The sequence below is a fragment of the Sus scrofa genome, chromosome 3 (genome assembly GCF_054392235.1).
Source record: "Sus scrofa isolate SSC_HxYL_T2T_F1_AM1 chromosome 3, Sscrofa_HxYL_maternal_Yorkshire_Landrace_v2.0, whole genome shotgun sequence".
NCBI lineage: Eukaryota > Metazoa > Chordata > Mammalia > Artiodactyla > Suidae > Sus > Sus scrofa.
Genome location: NC_139385.1, coordinates 9383201 through 9405700, shown reverse-complemented (window position 1 = coordinate 9405700; position 22500 = coordinate 9383201). Strand labels below are relative to the sequence as shown.

General features: G+C 54.6%; 1 protein-coding gene across 16 annotated transcripts in view; it reads right to left on the bottom strand.

The window, feature by feature from the left end:
* CUX1 (cut like homeobox 1) overlaps positions 1 to 22500 on the bottom strand; it is a 352709-nt gene that overhangs the window by 160440 nt on the left and 169769 nt on the right. The window lies entirely within an intron of this gene.

Here is a 22500-nt window from a genome sequence, read left to right as displayed (position 1 = left end):
CGCGGGAGCTGACGAAGAGCTGACCATGTGCCAGACCCGGCGCCGGAGGCGGGGCCCAGACGGCCGGTCTCAGCCCCAGGGGCTCGTGGCCCAGTAGGGGAACAGGTATGCACACCGTGAAATTCCAGCCGGAAAAGTGCGGGGCACAGAGCCATGGGGACACGGAGAGGGGACATCGAGCAAGAAAGTAGGTGACATCTGAGCGGAGTCCCCAAGAGCAGCTCACCAGGGGCAGAGGTGACACAGAAGGGGAGGCAGACTCAAACACCAAAGTTCCGAAATCTGGTGTCCACAGATCCTTAGGAATTTTCTGAAAGCCAAGGACCCTCCTTCTAGACACACACACTCACTCACATGTCCACTTGGGTTTTGCCCAGACAATCAAGATCAAGCCCAAGGACGGGTCTGTAACGCACCGGGGAAAGTGGGGGTGGCCTGGGGGACGCGCATACGTGGACGTGGGACGGGACAGGCGCGGGGATGCGTCAGTGCCTGTGGAGGAGGGTGGCCTTCCCCGCCGGGGCCCCAGTCACAGTGGAAGGAGGACAGGAGGGGCAGGAGGTGGTGACCCTGTGCAGGTGAGGATGTGCAGGGCAGTGGCGCTGGGGACAGATGGAAAGAGGCCAGTCAGAGGTTAGGTCCAGAGGAGCTGACGGGGGACACGGAGGATCCAGGCGGGTTAAGGACGGTGACCGGGTCTCTGGCGTAGGGAGCAAGTTCCGGGGGCAGCGGCTGGAATCAGTGTGTCTCATGAACCAACCCAGCCCAGCTGGTTTCCCTCCGGGGAAAAGTCTATTCATCAAGAAAGGTGACGTGTCGAAGTCCCAAGCATGCCGGACACACATCCACAGAGGCTCCCAAGGATGGACTCAGAGTGTATGTTGCTCCCATAACGCCCTTGCTGAGACAACAGATGGCTTTTTACCCCTGAAGCGTGCAAGATGCTACATGCGTGGAGCTCATGTTGGCTCAGGAAAAGGACACTAAATTACATATTCCTTGGTCCCCTCGCAGAATCATGCTCTGTCTCCAATATTATTAAAGAGGTAAAGGATGTGGCGTAATTACAGGGCCTCTCACCCGAGCCGACCAACAGTTTGTAAGGGCTGAGCGAGGTCATCTGATTGAGGATGGGAAGCCCCCGGGGGCGGGGGTGGGGCCTGGAGCTGGGGGAGGGGACACGCCAGCCTCAGGAAATCCGGGGCAGAGCAGAGAAGTGCAATGTGTGCATTTCCAACTTCGACCAAGTCCAGCTGCAAAAGTCCTACTGGGAGCCAGTCGTGAAGAACTCAGACACATTTCTCCCCGGATAAACTAAGATAGGATTTAGCTGTTGGGCAAGTTTTCCGGGTAATCCACAAAGACTACTTAAAAACAAGACAGGAGTTCCCGACGTGGCACAGTGGTTCACGAATCCAACGAGGAACCGTGAGGCTGCGGGTTCGATCCCTGCCCTTGCTCAGTGGGTTGAGGATCCGGCGTTGCTGTGAGCTGTGGTGTAGGTTGCAGATGCGGCTCGGATCCCGCGTAACTGTGGCTCTGGCATAGGCTGGTGGCAACAGCTCCGATTAGACCCCTAGCCTGGGAACCTCCATATGCTGCAGGAGTGGCCCAAGAAATGGCAAAAAGACCAAAAAAAAAAAAAAAAAACCCCCCCAAAAAACCAAAACAAAACAAAAAACAGAAACAAATAAAAACAAGACAAATTGTGGTTCCCATGAGCTGGGTTAGGTCGCAGATGTGGCTCAGATCCCGCGTTGCTGTGGCTGTGGTGTCGGCCGGCAGTGTAGCTCCAATTCGACCCCCTCGCCTGGGAACCTCCATATGCTGTAGGTACGGCCCTAAAAAGACCCTCCCAAACAAACAAACAAAAATCCAAGATATTGCTCTACTTTTAAAATAAAATGGGTTTTTCCCTCCGACGATGAGTTCATGCTTGCTGTTTAATTAGAAATATATCAAAAATTAACGAGGAAAATTAAAACCATAATTCTGCCATTCACCAGTAAAGTCATTCCTCTGTGGTTCCCTTTAATTTTGAATGAAATGCAGGCATGCAGCAAACTACAGAGGCAGTAGCTGAGTGGCTGTCTAGGGCTGGGGACGGGGAGGATGGGTTTGGAGGATGATAGCTCAGGGGGGTGCGTTTCTTTCTGGAAGGGATGAAATGGTCCATGATTGACTGTGACTTAGTAAAACTCAATGGACCGCAGAGTTTAAATGCGTGAATTATATGCGATGGGAGTTTTTTTTCTTTTTAAGGCTGTATCTGCGGCGTATAGAAATTCCCAGGCTAGGGGTTGAATCAGAGCTGCAGCTACCAGTACGCCACAGCCACAGCAACGAGGGATCTGAGCCTCGTCTGTGACCTACATCGCTGCTCACGGCAACACCAGATCCTTAACCCACTGGGTGAGGCCAGGAATTGAATCCGCATTCTCATGGATACTAGTTGGTTTCGTAACCTGCTGAGCTACAGTGGGAACTCCTGGTGTGTGAATTATATCTTAACAAGTCTGGTAAAAACATGTCGGGTGAGTGTATCTGAAATCAAACTATATGAAAGTTTCTGCATTGTGCTTCCATGAACATATAAAATCTTTTTTCTTTTTTTTTGGCGGTGGGGGGGGGGGGGGCTGTGGCATGTGGTCATTTCCTGGGCAGGGATTGAACCCAGACCACAACAGTGACAATGCTAGATGCTGAACCTGCAGCACCACCAGGGAACTCCTAAAATCTATTCCAAAATTTGGAAAGTGTCTTATAGTATCATTTCAACTGCACCTAACCACCGCATGTACAGGTATTTTGAATAAAAGTGGATTTGGAGTTGCCTTTCCAGACGTCTGGAATTTTCCCTATGCTCTAGGCCTTTCTGCCACCTCCTGAGTGCCATGCCCACGGGCAGCAGAATCTGCCCGGAAAGCAAGGCAGAGGCCCTGGCTGCCCTCCACACCTCTTGACACCCACAGGGGGCTTCTGTGCTCAGCTCCAGATCAGCCTGGGGAGGGGACCCCGCTTCCCAGGAATTCTGACCGAGCCCATAGAGGTGGCTGCCTCTACGGTGGGCAGAGGATGGGACGTGGAGGGATCCTGAACCCTGTCCTCTGTCCTTTCTAGGTTGATGGAGACATGGGGTAGGGTTAGCATTCTACTATGGGACACTTGGGGATGGTTCTGGGTGGCACTGGCTCCTGCCCTGAAAGTCCTAACCCTGGTACCCGAGCATGTGACTTTACGTGGAACGAGGGTTTCTGCAGACATGGTCGTTAAGGTGGGCGCTGATCCAGCACGACCCAGTCCTTAGAAAAGGGGAAGCCGAGACATAGAGACGGTGGCACACACAGCAGATCCCCCTGTGAGCATGAAGGCAGGGATTGGGGTGATGCACCTGCAAGCCACCAAGAGCCGGGGGAGAGCCCGGGACAGACCCTCTCCCAAGCCTTCTGAAGAACCCAGGCTTGATCACGGGCTTCCCGTCCCCAGACGGTGAGAACTGAACGTCCGTGGTTTTAGCCTCGCAGTTGGTGGTACTTGGCGACGGCGGCTCCAGCAAATTCGTACAGGAACCACGGGTCTAAGCTTTCTTCCCGCCCCCTTTCCTCACAGGCAAGAACAGCCAACCCAGCCCTGAGAGAACAAGGCCAGGCCACTGAGTTTAATTAATTCATTAGGCAGCTGGATGGCGAGGTTTCCTGAGAGGCGGTGAGACCGCCACGCGTGCTTGGGTTCCTGCTTGATGAGGTCCCCCGAGCCTCCTTCTAAGATTTCCAAATCTGGAAGGATTTGTTGGTTCTGGTGATTCTGAGATTTGCTCTGCTCGCTCGCTCTTTTGACGCCCCCAGGGCCCCCCCGTCTGAGCTCAGGCCTTGGGGCTGGAGTTCTGGTCCCTCCTCTGGCTTCTCCACCTTTTCTGGGGTGGGCTTGCCGTCGGCGCGGCCTGGGCTTGCACCGACCTAGAGCCCCTCTTCCGGCACCTCTGCCTCTGATGAAGACCTAGTGGCCCTTCAAGACCCCGTGCAGCTCCGCTGGCCCCACATGGGTGCCAGGTTCTCTCCTACTGGAGGGTCCTGAGTTGGGAGGGAGGGAGGGGCCCCAGGGCCAGGCTGTTGGCCCTACATGCCAGCCCCACAGCGTCAGCACTGGGGGTAACAGCACCCACCCGCCAGGCCTAGATAGGAGGTGGTGGTGGCGGGGGGCGGGGGGTGGCGGGGCACTTCTTGGGTGAAGTACCCAGTGCCTGGCTCAGCGAAGTGGGGCCCTGTCTGTCCCCCCTTGTCATTCTGTGAGGGAGGAAAGAGGGTCACCCCCATCCTTGTGCCCTCCACGCCTGCCTGTCTCAGGTGAGACGCCGAGCCAGGGCTTGGCACGGCAGCTCCTCAAGGGGAGAAGTGGTTTGTGAATGCCAAGAGGTCTGGGGTGAGGTCTTGAGCACAGATGCTTGAAAGCAGGATCCTAGGTCAGACGTTCTGGCTACTTAATGTGCAAAGACAGCCCGAGGGAGGGATTCTGTCTACCACCCCCCACCCCCTGCAACGCCATTCTGAGGACGAGCAAAGGACAGAGTGGCTTCTGGTGGCAGAGCTGGGACAGACAGATGATCTGGGAGCTCTAACTGAGCTCAGGTCCGGCCGCGTCAAACCTGTTCTGCTCCAGGGATCTTCAGCCTCACCTCCCGCCACGCCTCACACCCAGCCCCACCCGGTCACTCCCTGTTCCCTGAATACACAGCAATTTCCCCGCAGCCAGCCGGGAAGGCGCCTCCTTGGAATGTTCCCCTGATCCTCGGGGCTCAGCTGATCCCCGTCCCGGCCTCGGGCCACTCCCTTCGCCATATGGGATTGCCCTGAAGTTCCAGGACTGTAGATGAGGCTCCGCGGGGAGATCCTGGATTCCTGGAGAGCCCACACTAGGCTTTCCTCCCAGCAACGAGCGCAGAGTAGGTGCTTAATCTTTTTGGTGCAACTGAAAATTTACCGAAATTGACCAACGGTTGCATCTGCAGAAGTGAGTCAATGGTTAAGAGACGCAGTTTGAACGCTTCACGAAAATGATTAATACGTAAAGAGTTCCTTGATTTGTCAGCACGTGTTTCACGTGCTCACGTGATGAGCGCGGCTGGGCTGGAGCCAGCGGGCAGGAGGCGCCCTGTCCCACGGCGCACACCCGGCGCGGGAGCCGGCCGCCCGCGGGGAGCTCCCAGCCCCACTCTACCAGGACGCCCGGCGCTTCTAGCGCGAGGTTCCTGGATCCAACAGTTATCTTTTCAACAACATGACTTTTCTATCGCTGAGCTTGACTTTTCTTTAATAAGGATTCAATTTCAAGATAAAGATCCACATTAAGGTATTTCACTGGAAATCTCAATATTTGTTTCCAGGAAGATGAAAACTCAGAGGCCAGGGTTGGAGGCCAAGTTCTTGGAAGTTAGGCGGGGATTTAGAAGGGGCGAGAGAGCGCTCGACTCTTCTGGGGTCAGCAGAGCTGCACTGTGCGGTTGGGGGTGTCGTGTGGAGTGTGGGGTCACTGCTTCCCTCACCGCTCTGCCTGTGAAGAGCATTTCAGGTCTCTGCCCACTGCCATGTGGTTGTGGGGGCGTCCCAGCCCACAGGGGTGGGGGTGCGGGCTGGACCACAAGGAATATACGTGATAGCATCACGCACCGCATCTGAGAGTAAGATGCGAGAGCGGGTGGGTGGTTCGGCTCTGGTGGGCTTTCTTCCGTGTCATGAGAATGACTCAGCCTCAGGAGCCACTTCTTCCACTGATATCTCAGAGTAAAGACAACACACAGTTCCAGAGGTGTCCCATTGACCCACACATGTTACAAGAATGAGATAGTAGCTCTTGTTGCTGAGATGTGGGGCTGCTTGTTACGGCAGCAGTATTAAACAAAGCTGACTATTGCAAATCCTAAGAGGTGGTCGCAACTCTAAGATGACAACACAAAGTCAACATAAGGAATAAATGACCAGTGTTGTGAGAGCCAAAGGATTTGTTTGTTTTGAAGCTTGTGTGTTTTTTTTTTTTTAGGGCCACACCCGTGGCATATGGAGGTTCCCAGGCTAGGGGTCTAATTGGAGCTGCTGCTTGCTGTAGCTACACCAGAGCCACAGCAAGGCCAGATTCAAGCTGCGTCTGCGACCTACACCATAGCTCACGGCAATGCTGGATCCTTAACCCACTGAGCGAGGCCAGGAATCGAACCTGCAACCTCATGGTTCCTAGTAGGATTTGTTTCTGCTGTGCCACGACAGGAACTCCCGAAGCTTGACTGTTTTATTTTGCCAGGGGCAGGGCAGGGAGGAAGAGGGTATGCGATGAGAGGAGAAAGGGCACGGGATTTAAAAGCAGAACCCTAGATTTAAGACCCGGCTCTTCGTGCAGTTTGGAATACTGAGCCAGTTAGGGGCCCTCTGCCTCTGAATTCATTTTCTACGTCTAGGAAAAGATACTGATGAGAAGGCCTGCCTTGGAGGAAGCCTGGGAGAATCGAATGAGACAGAAGATGGGCTAACAGTGCAGAGCTAGTCACAAGCTGGTCTGCAGTGTGGGTGATAATTACTGACCCGTGCTGTATTTAGGAGAAACAGCACACAAATATCATCTAACTTCGGCATCAAAATTTCAAGGGCTTAGGGGAGAATTCACACACTCAAAGCATTAGTTTTGTACAAAAGAAACCAGCACTTTTGAAAGATGTAACCTGTTGGGACTGCCTCCCGTGCAGTACTTGCAGTGGGGGGTGACAACATTTCAGGAGCTTGCTTATGTCTTCAAAGGACATTCTCTGCAGAAACTCCCTTGGCCACCTACACCTCAGGACAGTAATGGGTTTGAGGCTTTGGGGTCTGTTACTCGAATTTTCAGTAGGAGTCTCCAGTTTTCTGCAGAGGAAGGAAATGCAGAGGGAGATGGGATACAGGCCTGAATTTTAACTGGAAGATGCTTGGTTGAGCACTGAGAAAGGATAAGACAATGTCATATTTACAAATGTGTTGAGGCCCCATCTCCTCCAGCCTCGACCACCAATCGATTAAGGAGTCCTGCTCGCCTGGCCTCAGAAATCGATTTCAGAATTTTAATCTCTTTCCTTCCTTGATGCTTCTGCCTTAATGGAAGCCCCCAGCCCTTCCCTTCCAGTTTGGACCCTGCAGACCTGTCCTCAGGGGAACTCCCCAGCGCGGCCTCTCCTTTCCATGGAGTGGGAGGCGCCCTCCGCAGCGGCCCTGGGTCTGCGTCCCAGAGCCCAGAGTGACGTGCAACCACCTTGCCCGAGCTGCCCCTCGGCACTCCCGGGCTCCATCCACACCGCTTAGGCTGGCCTTCTGAAACCCCTCCCAGCCTGGCCCTGCCCATACCTTCCGCTCCACCTCCGTCCAGATCCCACCACTGCCCATGGCCTCGGCCCCGCCCGGCTCCGGTGTTCACACACCAGGCCCTCTGCCTGGAACGCTCTTCACCCCAGACCCAGGGGACCCAGTTCTCCCTTCGTGGGTCGGCCTAGGTGCCACCCCTGCTCTTTGCGAACTCCCTCTCTGCCCACTTCCTGCATCGAGTGACGATGTGTCACATCTGTGACCTTGCTCCCCACCACCCGGGGTCTGTCCCAGGCCGGCGGCACCTTCCTTCCTGGACCCCCGGCACCCGGGTCCTGACCAGCACGGAGGTTCCTGGGGTATCTGTGAAGGGACGAGGGGTGGACCCCAGGCTGAGAGGGCTGCACAGGCCTAGGGTCGCTCGAGGCTCATGGGTGACTGCTCCAGCATCGAGCACCCTGGAAGAGGGGCCTGGAGAAGGCAGTTTCCTCTGAGTAAGAGCTTCGAGAAGGCTTTCAGTATCCACTGCAGTTTAGTCCAGTCTAAGAAGTGGGGCGTCACGAGAGCCAAGCTCTGATCTGGTTTAGGGGGGCCAACTGTCCCTGTCAGAGCTAGAGGACCTGGGGAGGTGGCACCAGAGGATGGGGTGGAGATAAAACCTGCCAGGTGACGTCTACTCTCTAACACAGAAAATAAGACCTCTCGGCGGCCTCTTCCTACGTATTAAAGGAATGTGTGCAGAGTGCCTGCAGCTGGGCCCGGTGCTGGTGGAGCCCAAGGCAGCGGCAGCTGTCACGCTCGGGGCTCTGCTTGTGTGCTGGTGACTCCAGCACCTCCCTGGGGGCGGCCCAAGTCTGGGGCCACGACTGTTGCACACTCATCTCCCAGTAAAAAGGATGCTACTCGCTGGGTATCCTGAGCAGGATGCTGCGGACGCTGGGCACGGCCCAGCTGGGCCATCCCGACCCCGGGCCACACACAGAAAGCCTTGTCGCAGCAGCTGCGAGACATGGACAGACAACGGCATGGACTTGGTGCAGGGGTCAGGGATGGCCCAAAAAATATGAATCAGAAGCATGGGTCCTGATGTCTGCCCAGCGCGGCGTTATTTTGAAATGGAAAAGGCGCCTCCTTTCGGGGTGTTGCCCAGCCTTGCCACGCACAGGTGGAAGGCAGGCTACAATATTCTGAGCTGGAGCATTAGCAGAGGCAAGCTGCCCCGGCCCCTAAGTCAGCCTCTCTGTGCCTCCGTTTCTTTATCTGCAAAGTGGGGAGAAGAACGCTTGTGCTGTGAGTGGTGATGGGACCGCAGAACTGGCTGCACCACTTGTCAGATGCAGAAACTGACCAAGTCCCTCAGAACTGGGCCCCTGGGCTGGGGACGTGCGGCCAGGGGCTGGACTGTGTGCCCTGGAGGAATGCAGACTTGGGTTTGAATCCAGCCCTGGGGCTGGCCTGCTGGAGGGTCTGGAGGCAGGTTCCTTCATTTACGCCTCGGTCTCCTCATCTGTTGAGTGACTAGCTCCCTCCTTGCTCAGCGGTTGCGCAATGAAGTGTATCTGGGGCAGTCAGGAGCGTGCAGACGGTGAGCAGACATCCGTGCCTTCTCGGCTAAACCCACCTCAGCAGTGCGTCCCCACCACACCACAGGCTGGCCCCTCTGCCGTCAAACTGAGCAGAAAGCCAAAATGCTCAAGGACTTGGGGGACAGAGACGCTTACACCACCTTTCAGACACCGCGGTGGCAAGAGCGCACTCAGGACCGCCCCCTCCCCACGCCCCGGAATTTACAAGCGCGTGGGTTAGAAATAAACACAGACCCTTAACGGAATTTTCAGATCCAGGCGCGCGGCTGGACTGTCGGCCAGCGGGGATCTGCAAGAGCTGCCAGGCGAGGAGAGAACAGTTTCCTCTCGTCGTCTGGCTGCAGAATTCTTTCAAGAGCAAAACATCAGGGGAAGAGCCACGTGGAATTCCAGAAGGCAACAGAGAAATGACCAAGGTCCTGTCCAAAACAGACGCGGACGCAGCCACAGCTTCCGAGTTCTAATTTTAACTGAGCCCGGCCACGTACAAGGAATTTTCTGAGAGATCACAGCGGCGCACAGCCCAGTAATTCTCCTCTAAGTACATGTCTATGGGATGCTTGGCAAGTCCCAGTCCTGCTATTGCCGAGGGACTTCTGTGGCGAGATGAGGGAGGACCTGGCGGGAGGGAGCCCTTCTTACCTCCCCCGCAACCCCCCCCCAACAACCCCCACTTCTGATGTGGCAAGAAGAGGGTGGGAACCGGGAGTGGGGGCCCAGCTGCCACCACCAGCTTTGTTCTCAAGGTCGTGTTCCTTCGTGTCTTCCCACACCCAGAGAGAGCGCAGGGACAGAGAATCCCGCTGGAGACGCTCCCATCTTAGAGAACCGAGCGGGACCTCCTGGAAGAGTCCCTGTGCTGCTCAGAGCCGGCGGCACGCATCTCAGAGCGGAGTGTCGGCTATAAAGGCAACGCAGCGCAGACCTGGGTGGGACACAAAATCACGTCTCATATAAACTGATGACATATCCCTTAACCGTCCCCCGCACCCCCAAGTTCCTAAGAGAAGAAGACTGGAGAATTACAGAAGACGGTGCCATAGAGAGAGCGTGGGGATGTGGGGCCGTGGAGGAGACGTGGGGCAGAGGCGAGCGCGAGAAGGACAGTAAAGACTGTGAAAACAGCCGCCGGCGGTCTTATCTTTCTTCGCAGTTTACAGAGCCCTTTCATGCGCACCTGCCATCCTGGCTGTCCACGTACATCTGAAGGGCTGTGGTGGGCAAGAAGGGTTAGTATCTTCCCTCTTCCCGGAGCGGTAGAAGCTACAGGAAGGCGGATCACAGCTTAATAGCAGGAAAACCTGGGCGAACAGCAAAGCGCTCAGAGGTGGAATGTGCCGACGCTTGTCTCACTTACTAGTTCGTTCATTCGTTCACTTTGTCAATAAAATCGTTTAAGGGGTGGGGGAAATGTGCCGGGTGGTGGGCTAGCTTATTCTCTGGGGCCAGAGCCTCTCCTGGTACTCCTAGGGGGCCCAGGGTGGATGGTGCCGCGCCCCCCAGCCCCCCACCACAAGGAAATCACAGCAGGACTGGGTGCGGGGGGAGGCTTCCCAGAGGATGAATGCCCGAGAGTTTTAAAACACCATTTTGTGAAGAGATGATGTGTGTATAGTAAAAAACAAAACAAACCCAAGTAAGAATAAAAGCATATACAGTGTTCGACAAAGTTGCACAATACAAGAGCGATACTCGAAAAACAATTGTCTTTCTGTACACGAGCCGTGAACAATCTAGAAGAGAAGGTAAGAGATGTTCATGGATTGGAAGGCTGAATATTGTTACGACGGCAAAAGTTCCCAATCGGTGCACGGGTACCGCGCCATGCCTTTCAAAACCCCAGGTGGCTTCATGGAAGTTGAGCCCAAGATTCATTTGCAAATGCAAGGGACCCTGAAAAGCCAAAGCAAAGGGAAAGACAGCGGTAAATCTTCACCACCTTAAAGATGACACCAAAAGCACAAACAGCTAGTGAAAAAATGGATACACTGGGTTCTATCAAATTTCAAACTTCTGTGCTTCAAAGAACACCATCAAGAAAAGAAAAAGCACCCAAATGGGAGACAGTTTTTGCAACTTATATACCTGATAAGGGACTAGTATCCAGAATACATAAAGATCCCTATAACTCCCCCAAAAAAGACAGACTGAATTTTAAAATGGACAAAAGATTTGAATATACATTTCTCCAAAGAGAATATATGAATGGTCACTAAGTACATGAAAAGACACTCAAAGAATGTTCTTGGCAGCATTATTCAAAACAGCTAAAGGCGGAGTTCCCATCGTGGCTCAGCGGACACGAATCTGACTAGTATCCATGAGGACGCAGGTTCGATCCTCTGGCCTTGCTCAATGGGTTAAGGATCCGGCGTTGCTGTGAGCTGTGGTGTAGGTCACAGACGTGGATTATATCCCATGTTTCTATGGCTGTGACGTAGGCCAGAACTACAGCTCCGAGATTCGAACCCTAGCCTGGGAACCTTCATATGCCGCAAGTGTGGCCCTTAAAAGACAAAAAAATAATAAAAACGACAACAACAACAACAACAACAACCAAAAACAGCCAAGGGGTAGAAAAAGCCCAACTGGCCCTCAACTGATAATGGATAAATAAAATGTGACACAGCCACAGTGGAATATCATTCAGCCGTAAAAAGGAATGAAGCACTGATACTTGCTACCGCATGGGGGAATCTCCAACACACGCTAAGTGAAAGAAGTCAGTCACAGAAGACCACCTGCTGAATGATTTCATTCACATGAAATGTCGAGAATGATCAAATCTAGAGACAGAAAGGGGTGAGGGGATGGGGAGTGACTGCTCATGGGTAGGGGGCTTTCTTTGGGAGGTGAGGAAATTGGAAATATTCTGGAATTGGACTGTGGTGATGGCTGCACAACTTTGTGAACAGACTAAAGGCCATTTAATTGTAAAACGAGAAAAACAAAAATATACTATACTGCATCTTATGTTTTGTATAAATATAAAAATATACTATACTTTTCACGGTATATACATGTAGATACAGCGAAAAGCAGGTCTCCTTCCTGTCCGTGTGCACCTGTCACTCAGCTGCCTGGCCTGGAGGCAAAGATTCACTTGAATGTCTTTCCAGAAATATCTTATGCATTTACAAGCATCTTGTACACACGCAATGTCTCCCTTAACACACACACACACACATGTGCGGTAGGATGTCAGAGACAGCGTTTTGTACACGTTAGGGCAGCTTCCTTCGTGGTGGGAGGGCGGAGCTTCGGGGGGACGGGAATTTGTGCGAAGACAGAATGGCCTGTTCGGAGGTGCAGGAGCTGAGCTGGGGAGGGAGGGCCTGGGGGCGAAGCCAGGGGGCGGCCACGTGATGCTGAAAGGTACTGGGAGTCCCAGGGGCTGTCAACCATGAAGTGACCTGGGAAGACAAGGGCCCAGGAGGCAGTGAGTCCTTGAGGGGGTTGCAGCCCAGCCCACGAGAGAGGCGGAAGCCCATCTGAGTGAGGTGGGGCGGCAGAACTCGCAGGTCTGAGGGCAGACATGGGTCCTGGCCAGGGGGGCTGGTCACCTCCCTGACATGGGCAGAGGCGAGTGTGTCTGGGGGTGTCCGTGGAGATTTTCAGTTTGTGAGGGGCCCAAAGGGGGAGCACAGGGGGTCCTGGTGTTGAAGAGAGGCCCAGAGGAGGGTACCAGGATGGGGCAGGTGTGGGGTGAGGGCCTTGGAGAGGGGGCGCTGATTCCCAGGGGAGCACCGGGCTTTGAGGGGTTGAAGGAACTGGAGGATTCTGAGAGCAACACCTAGAACTACCATGTATCCAGCCCCGCTTTACACCACCTTTAAACACACACACACACACGCACACGCACATGTAATGCCTCTGCTCTGAGGGGTGGGTTTTCCAGTATTAGAAGGAGACACCGAGCAGCTAAAATGACTCATTCAAGGTCACCCTGGTAAAAGATGATGTCAGGCCTCTAATCCAGATCTGCCTAATTTCAAAATCTGTGATTTGTCTGTTTGCTTCTACTCCAAGCTGTCTCCCCGGAGAGGAGGCGCCAGGGGGGCGGGCGCTTACACAGGAGGGAAGCCAGGGAGAGGCAGGAAGGAGCGGGGCAGGCCCAGTGTCCCCCCACCCCCTCAAAGCTCTCCTGCACCCCCCGGGGGGCTGGCCCACAGCCGGGAGGAACTCGGAGCGGGGGCCCTAAGCCCTGCATGGCCGGCTGGGCACAAAACCGCTGCTTCTCTAGAACACATGCTCAGAGGTCTGCTCTCGGACGAGGCCAGGCCCCAGTCGCTGTGCCAGACGGACCCTCCCAAGTCCCCAAACTCAAGTGGTCTCAGACCAGAAGGTGATTGGGGCTTGAGGGTCCAGGGGAGCGGGGGGTGATATGGGATGTGAACCAGGAGCTGGAGGGGCTCCCCGAGGATCTAGGTACATCCCAGGTTGGGCCCCCAGGCTTCCCGCACCCCAAGCGCCATCCCTGGGAACCAGTCCCCTCCTTGGTCATGCTCTACTGTAAGCCTGTAGGTTTCTGTCTCTGGTTTGCTGGAGGACAAGGGGTCATCTCACAGGTCTCCCCTGACCCCTCATGTCTCAAGCTTTCTGGAGTAAGCGCTGATTTTAGAGTCACAGGTTGGAGTTCAGGTCTAAGCTCAAAGACGGAGGAGCTGCGTGGCTTTGAGCAAGTTACTTGACTTCTCTGGACCCGTCTTCCTCTTTACAGAAGTGATCAGAAAATCTCTCGGGGTGGGGGGGGAGACACCCTCCTCCCTCTCCTCCTGCACCTGCAGTCGGCCGTGTCTCAGCAGAGCCTGTGCCCCTGCTCAGTCCCATTTCCCACGGAGGGCTTGGCAGGTGTGGGCTCCAAGGGGAACCTCCCCAGCCCCTGAGTCCGGTCTTGCCACTCAGGGTCTTCACAGACGATCCCGGGTGAGAGGGCCGAGGAGCAGCCCAAAGAGGCAGGGCAAGTGGAAGATGCCTGTTCCGGTTCCCAGGAGAAGGGGAGCCTGGAAGCTGCTGTCCGACTGGCTAGTTGCCTCTTCCTGGCGGGCGACTTAAAAGTTTCTGAAAGTGGGAGTTCCCATCACGGCGCAGTGGTTAACGAACCTGACTAGGAACGATGAGGTTGAGGGTTCAATCCCTGGCCTCGCTCAGTGGGTTAAGGTGTTGCCCTGAGCTGTGGCCTGAGCTGTGGCGTAGGTTGCAGAGGCAGCTTGAATACCTCGTTGCTGTGGCTGTGGTGTGGGCTGGTGGCTACAGCTCCAATTAGACCCCTAGCCTGGGAACCTCCATATGCCACTGGTGAGGTCCTAAAAAAAAAAAAAAAAAAAGTTTCTGAAAATGGTGCTTAGTGGGTCACAGACGAAACAGTGATGATGCCGCCTCCCAGGGGGTGAGTGGCGTGAGCATTTGACCGAGTCCAGACACCTGGGTTCCAACCCAGGTAAGCCTGTTCAGTGCCCCCTCTGACCTTGAGGGCGGCTGGGAGGCTTGCCTGCAGTGGCCAGCATGCGTGGAAGGCGGCTCCTTCAGTCTGGGACACTTGCTGGCAGTGGTGACTAAGGAGTGACAAGAAGCTGGTGTTTGGCTGGGCAAAGCGAGGGAGCCACAGATCCCAGGATGGGACCAGGAGACGGCGAGAGGCCGGGAGAGGGGAGACCCTGGAGCTGAGGGGCTTCGGACCCCGCTCCGGGCACCCACTCTGCTCCTCACACTCCGTACTGCCCTCCCCACCCTGTTGGCTCTGGTTGGTGACCATGTCCTCAAAACAGGGTGGGGGGAGGCTTCGTGAAGTCATGGAAATGCTGATTTCTAGACATAAAATGCTGTGCAAATAATTATTAGTAAAGCAGGCGGGTGGCAGCCTGCAACAGAGTTGGAAGGGGTGCAACACGGAATCTATGCTCCATGTTCAAACAACAGAACTTGTCCAGGCGCCCAGCTATTGTTAGTGTCCCCGTCCCCCCCCAACCGCCCCCCCATTACACACATACATTCACAGTCCTTCTTCTGACCATCTGGTCCTTGGTGTCAGTTTCACTTAAGGAATTACTGCATTAAATTGATGGGACATTAGTAAAACCTAATTAACATCCAGATTGAATTTTTCCAAGGGAAGAGAGAGATCTGCAGAAAATAAAATACCCTAATAATCTGAATTTCAGAGTATTCAAATAAATACTATGTGACTGAATATTACAAGTTGGGTAGTTTTAGTCCGGGGGGCGGGGGTGGGGGGGACTAACAGAGTCGCTCTCTTCTCACAGACAAGCACGAATTCGAATTCTCAAATCGATTCCCTCCCGTTCTTCACGGTCATCATATGAGGAAACAGGCACCGGGAGAAATCAGCCGACTCGGTGAAGGTCAAGGCCACTGGCAAGTTGGGCCACAAACCTAGGTCTTGTAACTCTAGGTCCAGGGCTCTTACCTTCATGTTACAACTACCTCCGGGTATCGCATGATTCTCTGAAGGGGGCTGGCAGTGAAAGCAGACAGAATTGAGCCTTTTTTTGAAGCAACAGAGAAGGCTTTTGATTTATACACCAGGGATGTTAACTCTCCATCCATCCATCCATCCACCCACCTGCCTATTGCCCACCTATGTGCCCGCCCATCCCTCCTTCCATTATCCGTCCATCCCATCTAACCGTCGTTTCCAGAGGGCCTGCTATGTGCCAAGCACTGGGCCATGTGGGGATACAGATCCTGCTCAACTGTGAGGCGCCCTGAAAGCAGCGCCTGAGTTAAGGACCTACCACCACCACTGGGGCCTCAGTCAGGCCTGGGCTGGCGCACAGCGGATGATCAGTAAACGCTGAGTGAAACAAGAATGCGTGGACCCTGTCCTCCAGAAGCTCACGGTCTGGGAGAATGACATCATTCAGGGTGACCAGGGTGACCAGCGGAGGAGTTGGGGGGGGGGCTGCAGAGGTGACCCCGACCCAGCTGGCTACGAGACGACTCTGGTGGCTCCATCAGGGCAGGGTCCCTGACACAGACCCTGTTCCCCAGGTGTTCAGGGAGCCGAAGTCCAATGGGCGAGTCCTGGGACGCCGCTGGACCCTTTGGTACCAGTCCCTGTCACATGGGACCTCGGATTCCTAACCTGTGACCCTCTGACCTCTAGAGCCTCGGGTTCTGAGTCAAATTTGCCAACGTGTCATTTTACCAATTTTTAAAATCTTTTTAGGGCTGCTCCCGCAGCATATGGAGATTCCCAGGCTAGGGGTCGAGTCCGAGCTGTAGCCACCAGCCTACACCACAGCTACAGCAAACTCAGGATCCGAGCAGTGTCTGCAGCCTACACCACAGCCACAGCAAACTCAGGATCCGAGCAGTGTCTGCAGCCTACACCACAGCCACAGCAAACTCAGGATCCGAGCAGTGTCTGCAGCCTACACCACAGCTCACAGCAATATCGGATCCTTAACCCACGGAGCGAGGGCAGGCATCGAACCTACCTCCTCGTGGATACCAGTCGGGTTCTTAACCTGCTGAGCCACGACAGGGACTCCTCATTTTACCAATTTATTTGGGAGCCCTCTGAGCTCCCTTTTCTCCATTTCAACTCAGTTCACTTCAACAAACACTTCCCAGGCACCCACAGGGCGCCGGGCACTGGGAGACCAGCCCAGAGCTCCCCGTTGGCCTTGTTCTGGAGCAGGGTCTGCTCTTGAACCCTCAGGGAGCCCCACGCCCAGGAGCACCTGCCTGACACGGGTCCTGCGGCAGAGAGGCCAAGTGAGGCCGAGGCGGGCCGGCTGCACATCCCAGAACTCCGCCAATGGTTACCGAGAGGATGTTAAAAATAATTATCTGCTGAAGATATTAGATTTGCTCTGGATTGTTCATTACAAACAATGGCTTAATAGGACTTTTATTGAATAGCTGCAGAGCTCTGGGCCGAAATCAATTTGCCGTACCCTCGGAATTTTGATGTACGCCGTTGACTTCCCCGACGCGGAGCAATTTGTAATAGCTTTGGCTGGCTGCTGTTTTCAAAGCTCCTGCTCCATCACGAGCATTTATTTCTGACCACAAAATTACATTTATTCAACAGAAAGCAGCTCCGGGTCTTTAAGAGGTTAACTTCTGGAGCGCTTGGCCGCGGTCCAGCCCTGGCCGAGGCGCGGGCGGGCGGGCGCGGTGGCACAGGCGGCGGCGGCAGCGCCGGGCGGGCGGCCGTGATGAATAGACTGCTGAGTGCGCCCCTCTCCAGGCGCACTCGGCTCGCTCCCCTGCTTCCATAGATCACGGGCTGCGCCTCAACATATCTGACTGAAATTGAATTTGGCTTCTCTCTCAACCGTTCATTTCCTATGTTATGCAAGGTTATATCCTTTTCTGCATGAGCAGAACCAAACCAGCTGCAGCTTTGGAGGAGAAAATGTGTTTTCAATTAGGAAGCTGGCCTGAATGGGGAACCACAGTCCTCCTGCTCCCCTAATTGAGCCATCATGGAGCAGGGCCTAGGGAAAGATGCTGGAGTCACCAGGCCGTCGGGTTTGGGTGTAAGAGCATTGAAACACGCTGTCATTGTCACCACCACGACTGCCACCACTGTCGCCCCAACTACCAGATGCGTACAAAGGCCCCAGAGTCTGAAGACGGCCGTCTTGGCTAAGAAGGACATTCTCCTGCAAAGGGGTCAGGACAGCAGCCTTCCCGACCTCCAGCCAGAGCCTGCCGGGGTCCTCAGGGTGCCCAGCGCCTTGCACTCACCTGCCAGGGACCCTGGGCCACAAGCTCACAGATGCCTCTGTTCCCCCAGGAGAAGAGGCTGATTTATTTTTCTATTCTTTCTTAAAATTAAAAAAAAATTAAAAAAAAAATTTTTTTGTTGTTTTTTAGAGCTGTACCTAGGGCATATGGAAGTTCCCAGACTAGGGGTCAAAGTGGAGCTGCAGCTGTGGCCTATGCCACAGCCACAGCCACAGCCACACCAGATCTGAGCTGCATCTGTGACCTACGCCACAGCTTGTGGCAACGCCAGATCCTTATCCCATTGAGCAGGGCCAAGGATCAAACCCGCGTCCTCATGGATACCAGTCGTGTTCATTACCGCTGAGTCACTTCAGAAACTCCCAGACTCCTTTCTCTTATGGGTCATTAGGAACCTGGTGCAGAGCCTTCAACACAGGACTCAGCGAGTCCTTGCTTTTTGGTTTTTGGAGCCTGGCATGCAACAGCCTGATGAGGGATCTCAATTCCCAGACCAGGGCTTGAACCTGGGCTGCTGCGGTGAAAGCGCCAAGTTGCAACCACGAGACCACCAGGAAACTTCCGGTGAGTCCTGGTCAACGGGGAGAAGGTGAGAGAGAGACCAGCTCGGCCTGGCAGAGGGAGACACACCGTCGAGGAGAAGATGCAGGCCCCTGACAGGAAAAAGTTAGCAACAGGCTGAGCCAGTCTGGCAGAGGAACGAAGGAGGCAGGCGTTGACTCGGGTCTTACAGGATGGAAATGATTTTTATAGGTGAGGAAGAGCAAGAGGTTATAACAACGGAGGCTGTGACTGTAGGAACAGGGCAGAAGAGGAAACCACGAGGCCTGTTCGGGGACAGCAAATAGACCAGTGTGGCCGAAGCAGAAGCCAAGGACACAACGCCTGGAAATACGTGTTAAAGCTACATCACAGAGCCCCTCACACGCTGCTCTAAGGTGCCCAGAACTTGACCTAGAGGAACTGTCCTTGGGGGGAACCTAGCCAGGAGGTGGTGCAAGCAGCCATGCGTGATAATCAGAGGGGGACCTTGTCGAATGACAGATGCTTCGGTGCTGCCCCCCAGACTGCTGAGTCCAAACTCTGGAGGGAGGCGCCCGGGGAGCTTGCAAACGTGGGTAATTCTCAGGCAGCCAGCGGGGCTAGCCAAGGGCCAGCTTCACGAGCATCGGTCTGGTCCTATCTTCTCGAAGACCGTCCTGCTGTGGAGCAGAACTTGCTAAGTACAGGCTGGATGGGGCATAAATAGGAGTGGGTGCGTGCACGCGCGTGTATGTGTGTGACACACAGTTCCTACCCTCTAGATTCCCGAAGCACATTAGTATAGCGCCAGTTCAACTATGTTCCAACAGCTAAAAAACAAAGGCAGAATGTCTTCAGGCTCAAAATCACAAGGCAGGTAAAAATGAAGCCTCAGCAGAGACGAGGAGGGGAGAGCTTTGTTTCTGGTGGGGGGGTGTTGTGTGATGACTCGGACCCTGGAGCATGTGGGCTGGGCCTCAGAACATGGGTAAGAGCTGACAATATCCCTAACAGGCGGTCCTCTGGCCTTTGTTTGAATACTCCCAGTCACGGGAAACTCACTACCTTGGATGGCAGCTCATTCCATTGCTGAGCAGCTCCATTTGCTGGAAAACGTCCCCTCTTCTGTTCTGCTGCTGACACCCCACATGTTAGGCCACGGAGTCACACTGGACGTCAGAGCTCCGGGGGTCCCTGCTGACTCTCTCGCTCACCCCTGCACTTTACAGCTGAGCAGAGTCAGACAGAAAGAGGGCAGGGAGCCGCCGAGGTCACAGGAGAGTGAGTGGCAGCACCTGGGCCGGCGCCCAGTGCCTCTGGCTCCCTGCGAAACGTTTCTGGAAGGAAGCACTCAGACACCCTGGCTTTATTTAGCCATGGCCTTTAGATCTGAACGCTTACATATGTTACCGCGCAGCAGACCGGGGCCATGGGGCACCCTCGAAACTCTCAGTCACTTTTAACTAGTTCGTGGCATATTTAGCCAACTTAATCCAGTCCATCTATTATTTGATTACAACGTCAGGCGGCCCTGCAAGTGTGTGCGCTGTCCTCTGCTTTGCTCCGCACTCCGACGTCTCCTGTGGGTGAGGGCCTTTCAAGGCAGCTTCCCACATGCTCCACGAGACCCCCCTGCCCCCCCTGCTCCCGGGTGGCCCCCGGTCATCCCCAGCACCCTCCTCCTCGGAGCCTTAGCACGTGCCCTGCTCTGCCCGACGCTCTCCCGGCTCCCTGCTTGGCTGGCCCCTCTCATCACTCAGGTCTCACGCCAAACGTCACCGCCATGACCAGTGTCTCTGGAGGAGCCCCCCGTCCCTCCCGCTCTTCTCCGTCCCCATCACTTTCCTCCCAGTGCTCGTCACCGCCCGACGTGGCTCCTGTGTCCCTCCTCTAGAATACACGCACCTGGCGCCTGTACCCGAGGCTACATCCTGAGCTCCTATCTGGCCCAGAGCTGCACACAGTCGGCTCTAGAGGGGGTTTTACCGAATGAAATAGTGAAAGGATATCAGAGTAAAACCCAGCATCAGAGGCCAGAGCCTGTGGGGTTTCACACAGCCGGACCTGGGCTCTCAACATGACTGGTGTGTTATGTATACAGTGGGCCTTCAGGACAAAGGAAGTTCCAAGTGACGGGTCCCTCCTGCAGGCTGTGTCAGCAGGTGATACTGTGATGACGTCACAGCCCACAGTTAACACGCACCCCACTCCTCCAAGGGGTGCAGATCAGGTCTGCACATAACTGTGGATATTTACGAGCATGGAGACCAGGCATGAAGCTCCAGCGGTGATCCAGGAGGGGCTGGCCAGCAGAGGAGGGGCCTGCAGCTGGGCTTGCCAAGCAATGGACACTAAATGGACAGCCACTGACCTTGGCCAAGCTGGGGAGGTCGCCCGATATCCCCACTCCCCGAGCTCCAGCACCAGGGAGCATGGGCTGGGAAGCCAGACAGCCCAGTCCCGCCACCATCACCTGCATGACCAGGGGTGGGTTCCCTGCCCGCTCTGTGAAATGAGGATGCTGCCTCCACCCACCCAATGGGCACCTTCCGCATGCTCACTAGGGCCAGGTACCAGGGACACGGGGGCGGGGGCGGACGAGGGTGGCGGATGTGTAACTGGAGCACAACGTGCTATGGGAGACATGGGAAGAGGGCCTCGGTTGGGACCGATGGTCTGAGGGAGCCCTGAAGGACCAGTAGGAGGGGGCCAGGCGGGGCTGGGAGGCGGGCAGCGGCCAGGCAAGGGCATCCTGAAGGCCTGGTGAGCAAGGCAGTGATGGGATCCTGGCGGTGGCACTGAGAAGAGGCGGGGTGGACTAGGGAAGAAGGGACAAGGGGACCAGTTAGGGAACCACTGCCACTGTCTCAGTGACACACAACGTGGCTGTGGGTGAGCGGGTGGGTTCTGGCAACGGAGAGAATCAGCAGATCTGGGGTGTCCTTTGGAGGAAGGCTGGAGGGGTGGGGCACCGCGGAGAGGGGAGGTGTCTGCAATTCCCCGCTGAGGCAAACGGGCGGACCAGAGAGTTATTCCTGAGAAGGTCAAGGCCGGGGGAGGAGGGGATCTCAGATGGGGAAGGAGCTTGTGTCCGGGGCCTGTGGCAAAGTTGACAGGACACATTCCCGGGAGCAGAGCTGCCGGGTCAAAGTCTAGGTGCTTCTTCAGCTCTAGAATCTGGTGCCAGATCGGTGTTCAGACAGGTTGTGCCCATTTACGTGCCCATTTTGACTTTTGAATTTTGGCCAACCTGGCAGCTGCAAGTCAACTGCATAGAGATGATTCTAACCCGCATTTCCCTGGTGATGAGGTTGGTGTCTTTTTTCGAGGTGGACGACTAGTCTCGATCTTGACACTAAAATGCTGTTCGTGGCTTGTGCTCATTTTCCGTTTTGGGATGTTGGTCTTTTTCTTATTGATCGGTGAAAGTTTTTAAAAAAATCTCTGAATACTAGCCTTTTGTCGGCTACGTGCGTGCCAACTACCACGTCCCAGTTTGTGAGCTGTGGCCAAGGATACCCCAGGTAGGATGGCTTCACGGGAAGGCCTTAGGGGGCACCGGCCACTTCAGGGGCATTTGGTATGTGCTATGAAAAAGGTTCGGATGGGTTTGAATCTTTATTATGATATGCTTCCAACAGATAATGAAAATGTCCTGACGGAGGTGGCACCTTGTCCTAGTTTACAAGGTGAAACTGAGCTTGCAGCCCTGGGCTCACCTTTCATTTCCTTTGTTTGTTTGTCTGTCTGTCTGTCTTTTTAGGGCTGAACCTGTGGCATATGGAGGTTCCCAGGCCAGGGGTCAAATCGGACCTACAGCTGCCAGCCTACACCACAGACACAGCAATGAGTAATCTGAGCCGACCGACACCACAGCTCATGGCAACGCCAGATCCTTAACCCACTGAGCGAGGCCAGGGATCAAACCTGCATCCTCATGGTTCTTAGTCGGATTCGTTAACCACTGAGCCACGATGGGAAATTCTCACCTTTCCTTTCTTTAGGGTATCTTTAAATGGGAGGCAGAAAGCTTTTACTTTAAAATGTTAATTTGTTGAATGTAACAGTGTTTTTCTTTATGGTTTCCTGTTTAATAAATCCTACCCAACCAGAGTCACCATAGCCTATATTTTCTTCTGAAAGGTTTAAAGTTTTACATTAAGTCTTTGCCTGTCATTTGTATTTACCTATAATTTTCCATACGGTGTGAGGCAGGGATCCAATTTCCTTTAATTCTGTAAGGATAACCAATGGACAGGGGACCATTTATTGAAAAGCCCACCCTTTCTTTGCGGATCTGTAATACCACCTCTGCAATACATTTGGCTTCTATATCTGCACAGGTCAGCTCC